General features: G+C 48.0%; 2 long non-coding RNA genes across 2 annotated transcripts; both read left to right on the plus strand.

The window, feature by feature from the left end:
* Positions 1-1,196: 1,196 nt before the first annotated feature.
* LOC144139342 (uncharacterized) lies at positions 1,197-10,861 on the plus strand. The gene is made up of 3 exons (XR_013316155.1): positions 1,197-1,459; positions 4,974-5,093; positions 6,577-10,861. It is a non-coding gene; the product is annotated as an uncharacterized LOC144139342 (long non-coding RNA).
* A 21-nt stretch (positions 10,862-10,882) lies between these two features.
* Positions 10,883-14,475, plus strand: LOC144139349 (uncharacterized). Its single transcript, XR_013316158.1, has 2 exons — positions 10,883-12,421; positions 14,291-14,475. It is a non-coding gene; the product is annotated as an uncharacterized LOC144139349 (long non-coding RNA).
* The last annotated feature ends 4,014 nt before the right edge of the window (positions 14,476-18,489 follow it).

An 18,489-nucleotide genomic window follows, 5' to 3' on the forward strand; every position in this document is an offset into this window, starting at 1 on the left:
AGGAATGACAGGCTGGCCTAACCCCCTTCCAGTTCTAGGACAAACAAAACTGCCCTCACAGTCGTTTCTGCCACCACACACAAACACACAAATAACAACCAGCCAAACAGACTTTAAGATCATAAATGTTTGATTCATCCAAAATCACTACGAGGTAGCACAAAGAGGGCTTTGAATAAGAGCAGTATCGACGATGTCCTTCGCAGAAGTAAGGAGGGCGATGGCGAGAAAGCAAGCCTGCTTACGATGTAACCATTCCAAACGGTCAGAAATTTAAATTTCTCCTATTACAGTACGGACGTACATACAGACCCGCAGTTGTAGGCACCCATGTGTCTATTTGTGCGTACTTGAGAGAGGAAACATGAAAGAGAGAGGTACGTCGTAGAGAGAGGGAACATGTTTATGCAAAGCAGGCGATGTTAGCCAAGCCATTGCTGTATATTCCGATGCAGAATGTGCAACAAAAACAAAAAAAAATGAAATGTTCGAAATACGCTCATACACAGGCACACACACGCACACGCAGTCGCCCTAATCTTCCTCGATAAAATCCGTTCAGCCATGTGCTCAACAGCTACCACAAAATAGCTTTTCTAGCCTGCACGCCGTGTTGTGTAACAGACCAAGGGCCAGAAACCGTCCTCAGGTCAAATCTCATGTCAAATGCCGTTTCAAATCGGGGGAGATTTACCCCATTAAGGAGGGGGAGGAGGGATGTGGTTCGAGGGAAACAAAATAATATTCTCCGTCACTCTAAAACAGTAATTTTTCCTGGCAGGATCGCTACTCCCATCGGTCTTTTCATGCAGTGTATTTTGGGGAATGTCTAAGTGCTGAGTAATACTAGATTTCAAGTAATATTTATTTTGCTACTCACGGCAAATTATAGTCCTTCGAATGTGCCAACATAGAGCTCCGTATTAACGTTTTGCTTCTATACAACAATACATTGCTTCTTTGAATGCTCGTTGAAGCACGGATACTATTGGACATAGCGTAAAGCGAACTGGCTAACGATGCCTGGTGCAATGTGTCGCTATTGTCGGGCGAGAAGCGCTATAGACGGTATTCATTCAAAAGTTTAGCGGGCGATTTTCTTCGCTTGGCCACACTGAAAGCCGCCATGTCTGTGGCCACTGTGCTGCGCATGCGCTGTGCGCCCACATCTCGAGAAAAAAAAAAACAAAAAAAAAACACCGGTGTCCCGTTTGTCGTCTGCCGCATTTCAACCCAATTATCAGTAGTGGCGTCAAGAGATATATTATTAATCGCATTCACATTACGTGGTGGCGCTCTACCTGCCATCGATAACTTCGCATCACCGGAGGATGAAACCGCGGCAGCGAACGGCCGGAACGGCGCGCAAAAGTCCGACACTGCAGTTGGCTTGGCTGCCGCCGTGGATGCCGACGCAAGTGCACCGAGTGCACCCGCACCGTATCCACGACTTTGTCTGGTAAGTTCCCTCTAATACATGGTTGATTACAAAAACCGAATAATTTCTTTGGAGAGCTGTTTCACGCGTACGCCGATTTAGCGATGGTAGCGAATGCGAGGCCGCTTCCCGAGCCGTGCTGTAACCCGAGCGCTGACGGATCGCAAGCGCCCTTTGAACAAATCCCTCGAGTTTGGCTACCGTACGGCAACATTTTCTGCATATGCCTTCGGGCGATCGCTTTTCCGCGAGCATACGCGTGACTTATCGCGACGCAGTCGCACGCATACGTGGGCTCTAACGTTTTTACCGCTCTACCTACTCGTGCACGCCCCCGTGTGCCAACGTGTTTTCAAATAAATTGGAATGAAAACTTAGGCAGGCAGCAATGCGCCACCATCAGCTTCGCAGTCACCAGTCGCGGTCGCACGCTGGATGCCTTGTCGGTTGTTCGTACGAGGGATAAAAAACAGGCGCGCTCTTGTTTTTTATTTAAATCGCGGCAATCACTGACACTGACAATCACTGACACTGACAATCACTGATATTTTCTTCAGACTCCAATTCCAGAGAAAATCTGCTGTTGCAGTGACCAACCCGTTCCGCTGGTGCCGTGTAGATTCAATGCGCAAGTCTTGACGCAGAAAAATTACTAGGACCCAGATTTCGGAAGTGTAGTGGACGCGCATTTCACGGCGCGCTGAAGGTGCGTTTCTCACGCTCGCTCGGGCGGCGGTTCGCGTTACCGGACACGCCGGATGTGTGACGCGTGAGCTATCGTGTTCCACGCCTGCGCCGCCGCGCCATCGGGGACCGGGGGGGGGTTTATTTCTCTTCGCTTAATAAGGCACTTGAGTTCCAGCAACCGGTCGGTGTGGTCGCTTTCATCGTCGCTCGTCAGCCGACGAGACATGGTGTCAGAAGTGGGATAAAGTTAGCGACACATCGATCAATTATTAATAGCAATCAGTCTAAGGTGCGTAGCATGCAAAACACGCTATGGCGGATGGAGATCCTTCTATCCAGTTGAGCGGCACCGGGCTTCAACCGCCACCGAAATTCGATTTTGGGAACCCAAGCTCTTGGAAAAAATGGGTCTACCAGTTCAACGACTATTGCTATGCATCTGGGCTCTACCAAGCGCCGGGAGAAGTACATGTCAGAACGCTTCTTTACGACATGGGCTCCCAAGACACCTGCCGCGTTCTCGACACTCTAGCATTGTCCAGCGAAGACTGGAGCTCGCTAGAAGAAGTTCACCGATCACTTCATCCACCGGGTCAACGAGGTCTACGAAAGTGTCCGCTTCCACTGTCAAACCCAGGGCGAAGGCGAGACCGTAGACGAGTTCTACACTGCGCTGCGTACACTTGTCAAAAAGTGCAACTACGCCTCAGCGGAAGTGGAAGAACGACTCGTTCGAGACAGGTTCGTCGTGGGTCTCCGGGACTCTAACCTTGTGGACAAACTGTGCCGAACACAAAAGCTTACCCTTGAAGAAGCAAGACTACAGGCTCGCATCAACGAAGATGCCGTGAAATCCCGTGCAGCAGTGCTCCAAAAAGAGCCGAATCCTGCTCACGTTGTGGCCGAGGCCAAAGTTCAAAAGCGCTTCCAAAAGCCGCGACATGGCTCGGATTCTCAAGGGAGCTCCACCACGAGCTGCAGATACTGCGGTCGACCAACGCATCCTCGAGCAGATTGCCCAGCTAGGCAAGCCAAGTGCAAAGGGTGTAATCGGATTGGACACTTCAAAGCAGTCTGCGAAAAGAAAAGCAAGAACATGGGAGCTCTCACACTGCACTCCGTAGCAGCCATCACCAGAGCCAAGTTCGTAAAAGTGGCCGTCAACGGACTACGCTAACTTCAAGGTTGACTCGGGTGCGGAGGTGACAGTGGTACCGGACTCATTTCCAGGCATACCGAAACAGCTGCAAAAGCCAGAAGGTGAGCTTACGGGCCCAGGAAATTACTCCCTCACCGTTCTCAGAACATTCCAAGCGAAAGTGAGCTGGAAAGGCAGGTCTACAGTGCAAACAGTGTATGTTGTGCCTTCGCAAGACCCGCCGCTTCTTGGATTCCCTGCGATACAGACTCTCGGAGTTATACGGTTCGTGGACAGTGTAACGGATTCTGCCGTCACTTTGAAGGACAGTCTCTTCGATGGCTTGGGCGAGCTGCAAGACGAATACGTGATACGTCTCCAACCAGGTGCCAAACCGTTCTCACTCAGCGTGCCGAGAAGAGTACCGATTCCGCTTCACAAACCAGTTCGAGAGGAGCTCACCAAGCTCGAATCCCAGGGAGTCATCCAACGGGTGGACCGTCCCACACCATGGCGTTCCGGTATGGTGGCTGTTCCAAAAGCAGGAGGAGGCTACCGAATATGCGTTGACCTCACCCGACTCAACGAAGTCGTGCTTCGGGAGCGTCACATACTACCCTCAGTCGAGAACATCCTGGGACGCCTCGGATCAGCAAAGGTATTCTCTAAGCTCGATGCTACCGCTAGCTTTCACCAGGCGAAGCTTTCAGAAGAAAGTCAAGAACTCGCTACGTTCATAACACCAATGGGAAGATTCTGTTTCCAAAGGCTTCCTTTTGGAATCTGCTCAGCGCCAGACTATTTTGAGCGACAGATGAGCAGAATTCTGGAAGGCCTTGAAGGAGTTGTGAGCATGATTGACGACATTCTTGTCTTCGGAGCACCGCAGCAAGAGCATGACCAACGTCTCAAGCAGGTGTTATAGCGCTTGGAAGAAGCGGGAATCAAGCTGAACCGCAAGAAATGCACGTTCTCTGCAAACCAAGTCAAGTTTCTTGTAGTCGTGGTTAGCGCACAAGGAATCAGTCCCGGCCCAGAAAAGGTCGAGGCCTTGGCGGAGTAACGCTAGTTCCATCTTTGGCTCGTTCCTTTTAACTGCGCTATTTTTACTGTGCACCTTAAAACACCCGGTTATTCCTCCCTCCCCCTCTGTGCTTTTACTACATAGCTGCATTTATTACATGGAATGGCGAGTTGATTTTTAAGCAATGCCTTGGGCACACATGGTATCTAGCAGGTTAATTTATGCACCATTCTTTTTTTAAGCAACCAACCTTCCCAACCGGCAAGCAGAATTCATATGCTTGCAGGCTCTGTTTTCACCATCCTTGCATCTGCACATATGTATATTTGTTAAACGTTGCCTGCATACCTTCTAGTCCAGACTTCATATTTGAAAAGCGGCAACTGGCCACAGTTGCCGCTTTTCTAATGGAGGCGAAAAGCAGAAATGCCCATGTTCGAGATTTTGGCACACGTTAAAACATCCCCAAGTGGTCAAAATTAACCTTAGTCCCTCACTACGGTGTGCCTCATCGCCTGTGTAGTGTCAGTGTGTTAAACCTCATAGTCAATCAAAGTGTTCGTACAAACCTTCTACAAAGCAAGCACAAGCCGTTTTCAACTTTATGTGGTCACTGGTGAACTGACTGTTGTAAAACTGTGCATCGCAGCATGTTTAAGTTCACATGTTACTACTCACTCTTGCAGGTCTGAAGCATGAGATCAACCACTGGCTCTCAACAGCCACTCCCCCAGTCCGGCGAAGTCAACAAAAAGCCATCCAGCCACCACTAGGCACACAAGGCTGCAGAAAAAACTTGGCATAGAGTATGCATGTTTCTGGCCTATTTTTGCTTCTCTTAAGAAGGTAAAGTTTATGCAGCCTGTGTTGCTTTTCAGTTTCAGTTGTACAACTTTTTTTTATGTTGATTATGCATTTTCGTGTTGAAACGTATAAAAATGTGCAGTGCCAAAGGGACACTGCACCTCCAAGGCAAACTTCATTTTAGATTTTTTTATCCTTCACCTCCGTAAATGCTGGCATCATTACAGGAGTACTTGTCGAACGTTTTGATGTGTGGGTGTTTGCGTCTGTCCCGAATGCAAGATGGTGTGCCACGGTCCCTTTAAGGTGTTTGGACCTACCCCACTTCTGATAGTGATGAAAAGCATGTTATAGTCTTCACATAAGCCATATGATGGCCAATCCTTTAAATACGTGTGAACATCCACTGCGTGACTACTCTTTACGTCCCAACTTTCAGCCTCTCATCAGTGCTAGTAAACATCCTACACGAGGCTGACCCCTTTGCTAAGCTGCACAGAAAAAAGGTCAACCCAACAGCTCAGCCATTATCAGCTGACAATCCTTGTGAATCCTCAGGTGCTGTCAAGTGCACAAATAACTCCGCCATGTGCTCACCTTTGTGAGAGAGAAATAAGCCAAGAATGCCCCAGCAACACATCAGTGATGGCCTCCCAGATGGCCGATAGGATTCTCCAGGTACAGCGCGAAGGGGTTTTGAACCCCCTCCCCCAAACATTTTACTATGCTGCACATAAGCAAGTGCTAGCATTCATTTTGGCAAGGCTCCTTCCATTCTCCCATACCTCCATACACCCCCAACCCCTAAAAGTATTTCTGGCTGTACCAACAGTTGATGGACTGTGAAGAATGAGCACCCTGGGAAGAACTAAAGGAGGTGTTTCAGGTGTGCATTTGGAGGTTGTCAGGTGACACACTGTTGAGTCGAGTTGATACGTGCAGCATACCACGGTAGCAATGCACCAAGCATGTGTGATCCTGCATTCAAGGCCAGTGCACTGCAGGCGTATTAGTAACTGCACTTGCATTGGGTCAAATTAAACTACGCAGCTGTTGAGAAAAACAATGGGGTGTACTCACGGGAGCAAAACTCTAGATTGATGCAAGCAGCAGCTGAAAGGCATTACATGCTGCCACATGAATAAGTGCCTCCTGCCAAGAAGACACTGGCTGTACGGCCTAGTTTAACAGTACGATGTTCATTTCATGCTTGTTGCTTTGGCTACATGTGGCTTCGGCCTTGTTGAAGCGTTTTAGCGATTAGCGGTCAGTAATGCATTGAACGTTTTTTTCTTGACATCTGATTGGGAGCTTAAGCACGCGACAGGCTTCATTAAAATCAAGTCCTAGCACTTCGGGATTTACACTCTATGCGCAGATTGTGACTATTCGTGAAGGACGAGGACAATAGAAAGGAGCAGTAAAAAATTCTTTAGGGCCTCATCTGGGGAGAGTGACCATTTGAACTCCTTTCCTTGGTTGCAGCAAAGCCAAGGGAATGCGAGCTGTGGACCGGCGACCAAGGACAACTCCACCCGGAGCTGGGATTGTGTGCGCTGGACGTTGCGTCGTCGGCTGTCGAGCACTGAGGGCCAAAACCATCGAGGACAGGTGGCCATATCCATGCAAACAGAATCAACCTAAACAACAAGGTGAGCTGGGCAGCTACGGTCTCCCACGGCAAACACACTCAGAGACACATGGTCCCCCAGAGTCAATACACTCACGGCAGACATTCCGATTCATGCTCAGAAATTAACAAAATCCATCACATGCTTCATTCCATTATCGTTGGAAAAAAAAAGTTCTAAAAGCAGCCCTAACTGAACTTAAGGGAGTCGACACCACTGTCAACCCCGCCTCTTCCAAAACGTCAGACCAGCATCTCAGGCCATCGTTGACTCCAGCCACAGCAGGTTACTGACCTTGGGGTCCTCAGAAATTGGGTCCGCAGATGCAATGGACAATTCTCCATCTGGCTCTGCTCAGTTAGAACACTGGGACAAGAAAATTGGCCTTGGCAAACCCCCCTTGCTTCGGGGTCGGATGATTAGTACGTTACGGAAGGTGTGCTTCAAAATTTTGGAGAACAGATCATGGAAACCCTCGTGCGACATTCAAAGCCATGTTAGTGCAATTTGAAGATAAGATTGGTGCTGAAATCACCGGTCTCAACATTTGCATCACCGGTTCTTTGAGGACGCTGCGTGAAGGGGAATGGGCCCCATAAAATCGACTGCACGTGCGTCTGGCCTCCGTCAGCGGACAGTTCCAAAGTGCTCACCAATCGTCTAAAGGCACATTCCCACTGGCGACTTGGCACATTGCGTGACGTCGCAAGTGATGAGCCAGGCATCGCTTTTTCTCGCTTTGCGAGGGAGGACAAGATCGCTCTAGGACTGAATCCCCTCGTTGCGCCTCGGCAATGCAAAACCGGATAGCCAATCATGGCTAAGGAGTCAGCTGACGTAGCTGCAAAGGAAAGATTTGTTTACATCCAGCAATGCAAACAATGGTGAGCCGCTGCTGCTGCACAGGGCTGACTGTGCCTGTCGGGTCAGGGGTCAGGCCGGCAAGGAATTTTTCATGCGCTTCAGTTCTTTGGTCAGTGACTTCAGGGTATGTGTGTACTAATCAACAAACAGTGTAGAACTCATCAGTGTGGAAAGTCTTTTCAAATGGGCAACACGGTGTAGAACTTGGAGCGTTCGGAGGCGTCAAAACTTCTGCGTCTGTGAAAAGAAGTGAAATTTGCCGGCCGGGATGCGAGTATTGTTGCATCGAATTAATTACTAAATGCAAAACATGGCTGACCGGCACGTTTCTCCTAAACGTATGGAGCCCTTCTCGCAACACATCCAAATTGACCAAGCTTTTTTTAGAAAACCCTTGAAATTTTCCATTTCGACACATTACTCATTGTCGGTGATTTTAATGCACATCACACTAAGTGGGGATTGCAAGCATGACACCATTAAAAAGCGAAAACCTTTGGCTTGATGCCCAACAAGAAGGCCTCACCCTTACCACTGACCATACGCATCCCGAACACACATAAAGGAAGACCACTTTACGCAACACATAAGAGAATCTCGGCAGCAACCACCCGGCAACATCAAACGAAGGTCTGGTAGGCCCGCTTATCCTCATTTACTGAGATGCATTTCAAGGGCTCTGAGTGGTGCAGCAGGATTCCTCACACTCGGTGATTGGTCCACATATCTGAGAAATAACTAACATCAAGGCAAAGGCGGATCAACTGGGCCGAGATGCTGAGCAGGCAACTAATTATACATTTGAAGCAGGAAACCAATGCCAGGTTGACTTGCAGCTTCCCCACATGTGGGAGGCCAAGAGTGGTTTGCAACAGCAGCTCCGCAAGAACAAAGTCAGTTGCAACGTGTTTTGTCGCCTGGATTGGCTTGACCAACACATTGAAGAATACTCAGTTATTGCGACAAAATTGGCATGCAGCTTGCGATTGCACCGTGAGAAGCAACTACCCAAGACATGAAACGTCATCTGATGCTTAATCGATCTCGGTAAGAGCCAAGCCATACATTGATGCAACCTAATGGGGAATTCCATTGAGAGAACAGGAGCAGTGGCATCGTGCAGTGAGGAGTAGGTGACAGAACACTTGGGGGCACGCGGGAGCAGGGCCACTGCACCTGCCATGAGTGCGGCACGCACCCGGAAAGCAGGTGGGAGAGGAAAAAACGACGAGGGGAAAACACGGTCCCGACCGGCTGTATGGGCATACATGATAGCATTTATCAGGTTAAATAAGGGCGATCCGGCTACATTACTTGCAGTAGCAGCAATATGAGGCCTGTCTGCAAGATTGGCGAGTGAGGAACAGGCGGTATCACTACGAGGGCGTCTCAAATACGACAAAAACCAGTAACAGAGGCTATTTTGCTCATATGCACCATCTCTCGGGGTGAAGTAGAGGTTAAACTGCCGGCTACTTGTTCTTGTAGTCGTTCGTGCGAATCTCCCCGGTGCCGTTCGTTTTTTTTTTTTTTTTTTTCCTCTCTCTCTCTCTCTCTTCAGCCTTTAGCGTTTTTGAGAACTGAGAACGAATATTTCAGTAGAAGAAACACCCCCGCCCCACGCAGAATCGTTAAATGATGTACAACCAAAGTGGGAAGCTCCTTCACTGGGTCTGTTTACTGAACAGCACCGTTGATTCTGGGCATGGAGTTCAGTGAGAGTAAAGCCCCTCCTATGGGCAGGGCCGCGGCGGAGGGGCTTTAATTTAGAGCAGCCCAGCGGCAGCGCGGCGGCGCGTGCCATGTCGTCGCTCCATGTACCGTAATTACCCGATTCTAACGCGCACCCTTTTTCCGGAAAAATAGGCCGAAAAATCACATGCGCGTTAGCATCGGATTCGAAACCGAAACCGAAACAGCGGAAATTTCGTCCCACCCATCGCCATCACCATGTCAAGATGGCGCTAAAGCTTTTAGCAACGATTTTTCGGACGCAGGAAGCATATGCACCTAGACTTTTCTATCGGCGTTCACACAAATCATCAAATTGTTCCACTTGCGCGCTTGATAACAGCAATGGCAGCAGCGGCTCTCACGCGTTCAAAACGAGCAGTTGGCTGAAGCGTGCGGCTCTGGAGAAGCTCGCGGGATGGGCGTGCGAGGTGTGGGCCATGATCCCATCGACCATGGTTGAATGTTCGTTCAGAAGTGTGGCATCGCGAAGGCTCTTGGCGGCACCGAGGACGAGATGTTCTGGTCAGCGGAAAGCGACGAGGAGTGAGATGAGCGAAATTACTTTGGGGAATAAATCGCCCATTTCTCCCGCATTCGTTTGTCTGGGTTATAAAGTTTCATGCGCGTTACAAACAGAGGTGCAAGTTTTTTGTTTTTTTTTGTCAGAAAAATCGGGTGCGCGTTAGAATCGGGGGCGCGTTAGAATTGGATAAGTACGGTAGCTCAGAGATTTCCCGCCACGCGAACTTTGTTGTGAAAGTTCGCTCCACGTATTCCAGCCTTTAGGCATCCCAGCAATCTCTGCGGAAAAGCATGTGTGAGCAAAGCCGGGCAAAGCACGTGTGGCGGTGTGAAGCATTCGCATGCTCGTAGGGCTCGCTGCCCATTCCACAAAGTTGCAAATGCACGATGGATACTGCCGCGCTCCCCGATACAAGGGAGCAAAACACACAGACACACACACACACAAAGCGGAGGATATGACGTTAAAGGTCATGTGACTTCCTTCGTATCATACTGTGCTCACTCCGACTTTTCAAGCGGGAGCAGATCGAACTGCTCCCAACTGCTCTCAGAGCACTAAAAGTGGTCTCGCACTACCACTGGATGACAGTGCTCCTACTCCTGTTCGACCACTGAAACACGCCTGCTCAGGAGAGAGCACTTTCAGAGTGCTTTTGAGTGCTCCTGCTCTCCCAATGGAATTCGCCATAAGTGTCATTCCCTATCAGTTTGGTAGCACGGACAAAGAACTACTGAAGGTTATTCAGGATCTTCATATTGCAAGCTGTGCTGCCAAGGTACTGCCCCCCTACTCGAACCGGAATAATGCCCTCCTCAACATTACTTCGGGCAAGGTACGCGGCTGCCATTACGGCCCTTTGCACAAAACAAAATGTGCTTTTAGGCAAAACGACATCAGGAACAAATGCTTGTAATCTAGGTTATGACTTTTTGGAAGCCCTCACTCATTAGCTCAATATGTGCTGGGATAGAGGCCACATTCCGAAACAGTGGAAAAGAGCCAAAAATATTTTCCTAAACCTGAAAACCTGAAAAAAGCTTACGATTGAAATTCTCCAGCCATTATCTCTCATTCCATGCATGGGAAAGGTTCTTGAACATGGAGGAAAACTCTTTTTCTGCATACCATGATCAGTTTCAGACGTACACTTTCTACAAAGGTTAAGGCAGCATGAGCTTTAGCTAACAGCCAAACAAGGAGTCGCATTTTAAGCACATTGGACATTAACCTTCCTTGCAGCACGACTTTACAAGTAGCTGTTCCAACAACGCGGAGATTGCATCCTCATTCCCCCTCTTCTCGTGAAACACACCCCAATTACAACGACGAGCGACGATAGGCCAGGGCGCAAGCTCTGCGCAGACGCTAAGCTAAATGTGAGGACGGGGTTTACAGGGACGCAGCCAACTATTTTCGTCTCGACGTAATATTAGTTGCTGTAGTCAATAACCAGGGAAACTCCATTGCCTCTGGCCCGCTTCATACCCCAGTGGTGTATGAAGCAGCAGCCATTGCACTGGCAATGGTGGCCTTCACAAAAATCAGAACAGTAAAAAAATTCAGGGAAGCTTGCGCTCACGTGCAAGACTTGATCATTGACGGACACAAAGTTGAGTTTTATTGTCGTGGTGCCGTGGTTGACGTCGGCGGGATGGCATTTCATTACCTTACGTTGAGCAACGCCAGAGTGAGCTCGTCGTTTTGGTCGACGTTTTCTTGTGCCGCCCTCTAAGCATGACTTATCGTCTCTAGCAGATGCTTTGCACGCCGAGCCTGTCGAAGCACACCGGCCTCTTCCTATCCTCGGCCATGCCAACTATCTGTGGCCTATCCACTATCCGCGACAAACTATGCACACGTATCAAGGCACGCGAGCATGAATGGTGTGCATTTTCGTAGTATTTTAAAAGCTGCGGACACCATACAGAAATGATTTGCTCAACAGCATCGCTGTTAATTAAAACCTCCAAGTCTGCAATCCTAAATTTCTCCCGAGGGCAGATCTCCGAAGAGGTGTCCGTACCTCTAACTTTTGGCTTCGACCCCGAAAAACGAACCGGCAAGTTACATCTAATCTGGACCGCTGCCCTCTTTGGCATGGCCAGGAGTGAATCCGCACACAATGCCGCTTGCGGCTTCACCGACCTAGCGCACGTCAATCTGGACGGTGGCTTCATCTCACTGTCAGGCAGGAACAGAGTAGTGTCCTACACGGATATCCCCAACCACTGTCGGCTGACCTGAGCCTGTATCCCTCCCAGGAATCTGTGGTTTGGAGACACCTCCAGACAAATTCGTGTCGGAGCTTAATTGTCTACAGCTACTGTTACCCAGGACAGGTAACAGTAGCTGTCCCCCCACCCCCCCTGCAGAGTGCCACAGGTGCCAGGAAGGAGCAGGCCTAGCACACATGCTATGTCAGCGTCCTCACACAGCCACACCAAGTTGCAGTGTTAATAGCAGTGGGAGACCGTACTGCACAGCTCCTACTTGGGGAGAGTAGAACAAGGGTAGGAGCAGTAAGCACCCTGGAACTATCATCACATCTGTCTCTGGCCCTCCAACACCTTTCACCGTATGAATTGTTCCAATTTTTACTGCCCCATTTGCTCAATTCTTAGTTCCTACCCCATTTTAATAAAAGGTGTATTGAATGTTAAATACTCCAAATCTTTGTGCATCAACCGTAAGTGCATCTATCGCAAGTGCAAGGGGCATGAATAAAAGGGGATGCTTAGAATAAAAAAAATTACAATGTAGCAGTGAGTGTGAATTTTAGCATGTTTTAGTTATGATGGGCATGTAAATTGCTTTTCAGTGATGCTGTGTGCCAGATACTAAGTTCCCTTCTATGTACACAATGACGAGTTTTTCCCAGCAGAGTCCTGGGTATCGCGTTTACAATAGTGAAAATTCACTATCTGCTACTTATTTTTTTTTGTAGGTCTTTAAGCAAAGCCTGCAAAGCTGTTAGTAGGCAACAGGTTAGTGGGCAACAACAGAAAAAGTTTATTCAGCACACAGTATGTCATTTGTGATGTCACTGCTTAAAATGATATTTGCATTTTCCTCATGTTAAAAAAATCACAGCAACTGGACAGTATCATACACAGAAAAGTGTTGAAACAGGTCAAAGAAATAGGGATTTAAAGGCATTATACAGACAGGTAATAGTTTTCTGGTAAATACACAAAGTAATGCCACACTCTTAAACTAAAAAGATAATTGAGATTGATGTGATTTCTCTAACATAGCACGTTAATAACAACTGAACAAGACGACGAGCTGCAGGCTTACAAAATTGCTTCACCGATGCAGTTGTTGGAGTCAGAAAAGAAATCTGTAAATACAGGATGTGTTGAGGACAAATGACCATCAATACCAGACGTGCCCAGTAAGTGCAGTCTTCTGCTGAATGGCAAACACGCAAAAAAAATGACTTGATACACTTAATTTACAACTAAAAACAAACTGAAAAAAGGTGAGTATAATCAGATTGCAAGGTAAAACTGACAGGACTAAATTCCTTGGCAAGTTGCAGTATTTCGAAATGGTTTTACCAATGCTGCAAATATAAGCCGCCGCGGTGTCTCAGTGGCTAAGGCGTTGCGCTGCAAAGCACGAGGTGCAGTCACTTTCATTTCCGAGGGTTGGGGTGGTCGGACCAGCGACAAGCGCCTTACCGAGTCTTGTGGCATCTTAAATAACCTTGTACCAGGTGACACAGTGTTGGCTGACAGAGGATTCACAATAGGTGATGCTGTTGGCATCCACTCAGCCAAGCTAGAAATGCCGGCTTTCACTAGGGGGAAATCTCAGTTATCGGCTTGGACGTCCAAAAAACTCGAAAATTGGCTAATGTCCTCATTCATGTAGAACGGGTGATTGGGCTACTTAGAGGACGATACCAAATCCTGTCAAACACTATTCCAATTGATCTTGTGACTGTGAAGCACAACGAGAGGCTCACCCAGCTAGACAAAATTGTAGCTGTCTGCGCAGCTCTAGCAAATCTGAGCCAGTCAGTTGTGCCATTCGAATAGGCATTTTCCAGCAAGCCGTGTGCATCAGTTTGGCTGAGACAACAATGTCTAGCAGTTTCCCTTATTGTGTGGGAAATAGGTGGGTGAGGCCTGATGATTGACTTATTGATGCAATTTTTTGTTTCGCTGTAGTATCTAAATGCACAGATGTTTTGGTTTTCATTGTGTGATTTGCAGTTATGTTCTGTCATGAAGATTTTAGCCCTGGTCATCTGTATGAATGCACTCTTCTGTTCAAACAGAACATTATGAGGATTTTGCTCCTGTAGACATGAAAAGCTGTTTCCTGGACTGTTGACCGACGATTTACCTAATTTCTTGGAGGTGAAAGTTTTGATGTGCCGTAATGTGTAAAATATGCCCTCCGAATTTTCCATAATGTGAAATGCTATTCCCTGCAGTGAATGGCAGCACCCATTGCGAGCCTAAAGCAATGGGAGTCTAGATGAAGACATCAAGCCCAATTTTGAACTGTTACGCTCGTGATTTTGATTCCAATGGTTTAGGTAGGTTATTTTTTGTCAGTTGTTACACCACTGTCCATTTTATGCTGCTGCTGCTGCTCTAGTAAACGTTCTTCAGCTTAGTTCTGTGTCTTCACAAAAAATACAGGGTGTTTGTAATGCTGCCCAATGTCAGTATTTCTTTCCCTTTTTTGTCCAAACTGACATTGATGATTGTCGTCGTAGTATGCAAGTTTTTAAGAGTTGTTAGTGTTTTGTGCAAAAAAAAATTGTGCATCTTAGTTAGTGACATGAGGGGTCTCAACTCACATCAGTGAGCAAGCAAGCCACAGTCAAGAAGTTCAGTCCCACATGGGAAGGTTGCAATGCAAGAAGGGCAGGGGGGAGGGGGGTGTAACAAATTGTCACCTAATGCTGCCGTTCAAACGAAACAAGTCCTTTCCCACACATTGTAAATATGCTTGGTCATTTCTGTATGGAATTTGGTGTCACCATTCGAGAAACATATCAGTACTGATCTCCAGGATGACTAAAATCTAGGCACTGATATTTGTTTTACGGTGATCCTTTAATACATTACAAGGTCAAAAAAAAAAATCAAAAGGTCTGCAGGCCACATGTGGCCCGGGTGTTTCACACCCTTGCTTTAGATTAACTGTGCACAATAGGGCATGGCTATGTGTATCAATCGTAACACAAAGAATGGAAGGTTACAAGTGGAAGCACCCACACACAAAAACCGAATGGAAAGGGAAAAAATGGTGTTTCCGTGTTCTAGATGCAGAGTGTCTTATGCTCGGGGGTATGTCACTTGTTGACCGGTGGCGACCGTCCGCACACCATCTGTGCATGCGCTCCTCTCATCCTTTCCAAACAGCTGCGTACTCTCCTCTCCTCTCCTACCGTCTGCGCACGCTCCTCCTCCGTTCGCTTCAGCTCTCTCGCGCGCATGCGCGGCTCTCTCTCGTAGTCTCCTCTCCTACAGCTGTGAATATAAAGGGGAACGCGCAGAGCGCGCGTTCAGTGCTGCGCTTGCTTCGCTTGAATCCGTGCTTCTTCAGATGAAGTAGGATGGAAGCAACAGTCCCGTCAGTGCGCTGACGCAATTAAACATAACGGAAACGCAAACGGAACCCCCATGACACTTCGCATCCTACTCATGGTTCCCTTCGGGGAGATGGGTGTAATTTTTTTTTGTACCCCAGCAAGGCTCCTTGTCTCTGTTTAGCTCCAATTAGTAGTGCAGAAGTGACAACAAAAGAGAATCGGCAGACTGCATCGGTGCTCCTGTGACCTACTGCAAACTATCACTAATATTTAACTGATGGGTAATTACATTGTGAACTGTTGGTTGGGTGGTGTTTTATTGATGTGTAATAAAATGTTTCTTGATAGACATGTTCTCATCATGCCATTTTTAATAGTGTCCCAAGCTGCTGTTAGCAGTTACCCTAGGTGTAAGTAAGACAAGTTAACTTAACAAGCCTTGCTGCTGATGCCCGGAAACACCAATGTTAAGCTTTGGTGGTGCACAAAGAACATGGGTTGGTAAGCTAGTTGGTATTGCATAATGAAAAGTGGGTCTTACAAAGCAATATGAACAAAGGCAGGACAAAGCACTGAACTGTGACTGATTGTTTATTCAAGGAATAAACATACCAATGCGATTACAACCAATGAAAAGGCTAAAAGCACATCAAAACCAACACGTCGTCTCGCCCCTTCCCTGCTACATAGCAAGGTTTTGATACACGATTTCTTTTTTTGGGAGTGCAACTGAAGGGTCTCTAATGCACACATTATTAAACATTCAATTTCAAGTACGCCTATCAATTCATGTGTGAACTTTTCCTTTTCTAAGCAATGAACGCACTTCCCAAAAAGTGGAACACAAGCGTAACTTTTCGCAGTGTGACAAAATGTGGCCCGATAATTCAATGACGTCTTTGTGCTCACTGTACAGATCACCATTTCATAACAGTTGAATTAGCCAAAATGAAGGCGATAGCCATGAGTTATCATTTCCTGGCCAGAAACCACGTCTTGCAAAAAATATTTTTAGCACATGAAGAGTATGACTAAAATGTTTTTTCTTTTTTTATTCTGGCACGTGAAGAGCATGACCAAATTTTTTTTTTTTTTTTTCATTTTCCACAATCATTGTAATTTCAAATAGCAGTAGCTGGAAAGGCACCTAAATGCACATAAAAGGGCACCAGTCGACCTCGCTATTTCTGAATATTTCTGTAGATCAGTTTCGAAGTGTGCTAAACATCATCACTATTTAAACCTGCTGCTGCTCACGGATGCCGCAAAAAACGGCACTCTTGAGGCTTGCCCCGCAGGACGCACACCAGCTCTGTGAGGGCGCCGTATTTCTTTTCTAGCAGCTGCATACGCCTGCAGTGAAAGAGAAGAAAAAAAACGGGCTAAAGTTCGGGGTGAAGCAGAAAGGCACAATTGCTTCCATTATGTGCACAATTAGTTTTTCTAAACCAAGCAGGAGCTACAAGTTTTGTACGGAGACTGAAATGGCAGTTATGCTGCCCCTAAAAACACATAATAGTAAGTTTCGCTAAGCGCTGCTGGCGCAAACAGCTTGAGACGACGTTCGTTTCCGGACGGCGTGATCGAACAGCAATTTCTTTAAAAGATATATCGGCCTCATAAGTGCGCAGGATATAAGTACCCGAGGTTTTGACCTTTAACTGATGCTCGCCGGTTTCCTCACTCCACCCAAGGTCAATCGAAACACAGGGCTTCATGCCCTGCGCTGAGATTGACAGAAGTAAATTGATCGCTGCATGCGATCCAATCACCGCACGAGAAAAAACAAAGAAAACACGTTGCTGCTTATGTTCGCGTTATTATAAAAAAAGCAGCCCTAAAAACGGCTTCCCTCAAGATGGCACGGGCGACACATTGGCACTGGGTTTCTCGTGCGCTAAATGTTTCACACTCAGCAAAACAACTCACCTGTGACCTGTGACGCGGCGGCTGGCCATCAGCTGATCTGCGGCGGCGACTTGATACGCGTCTGGCGATAGGTAGATCGCACTGTACTCAACAGTACTTAGCGTCGAGTTATTACTTTGCGTTCAGTGGGCATCAGTTTGGAAATGATGCAGTTCATGCTGACAAACGACCAATGCGCTAACGATGCAACCTTTGCGCCCCGACCGACTCGCACTCGCTCGTAGGTGTGCGCAGAGGCTGGGGTTGAATTGCAGATGAGGTTGTCACACTCATGAGCGGAACCATGAATTTTCGCGTAACCAACGCTATCGCGGTGCAACAGACTATCAAGCCACTCGCACACGCCTTGCACGAAAACACAAGCTCATATCGCGGACCGCGACCTGCCTGGCCGCCATGAAGGCACGGAGGAGAAGAGGAGGGCCTGATCTGCGGGCCGTGCGCACAACGTCGCCTAGCAACAGACGCTTGGCCACAGATATGGCGGCGCACGCATGGTTGCCTGTATGTATGTGAATACGCTCTATACAATTTCTGTGTCAGCGTACAGCGTACACCTCAGCGGGGCCGCTCGGCGGGCGCCACACACGTACCATAACCCCACGTGCTATCAGAAGTCAACTGATAACACAAATCGGCCCAATTCCGGGCGCATCATTACGACTGCACAACGGATCAGGGGTGCCCAAAGGAGATTGAAAGTAGGGAATGTATGTTGCCTCACTCGCTCGAGCCCGGGAGGCGTGCGAGGGCTGCCCGTATCACCTTTGAAATGGAGGAGAACAGCGCGAAGCATTATAACGAGCCAAGTCCCCACGTGCATTCCGCGGCGCCGGAAGGTCTCCAGGAAATCCCATGCCCACAGCCCATAGCGCGGGGCGTCATCGGTGCGTTTACGTAAGAGCCGCGTCCTGGGTGGATCGCGGCAGAACGCGCGTCCTCCTTTGAAACTGGAGACGACGGTGCGTGGAGCTCGGCGTCAGAGCATAATCCGTTCGTAATTGGCGCCGCACTGTCGGCGAAGCCTGAGCGAGCGCGCTGTTCTCGGCATTTCTTTGATCTCTAATTGGTGCCCGGGATTAGCCGCTCCGCTCGACACCTTGCCCTCCCACGTTCTGTGAAAGTCCCGTCGCTGTGCCGCCCCTCTAAGCTACCAGACG

The sequence above is a fragment of the Haemaphysalis longicornis genome, unplaced genomic scaffold (assembly GCF_048455015.1).
Source record: "Haemaphysalis longicornis isolate Haplotype H1 unplaced genomic scaffold, Haemaphysalis longicornis Haplotype H1 scaffold_1, whole genome shotgun sequence".
NCBI classification, from domain to species: Eukaryota; Metazoa; Arthropoda; class Arachnida; order Ixodida; family Ixodidae; genus Haemaphysalis; species Haemaphysalis longicornis.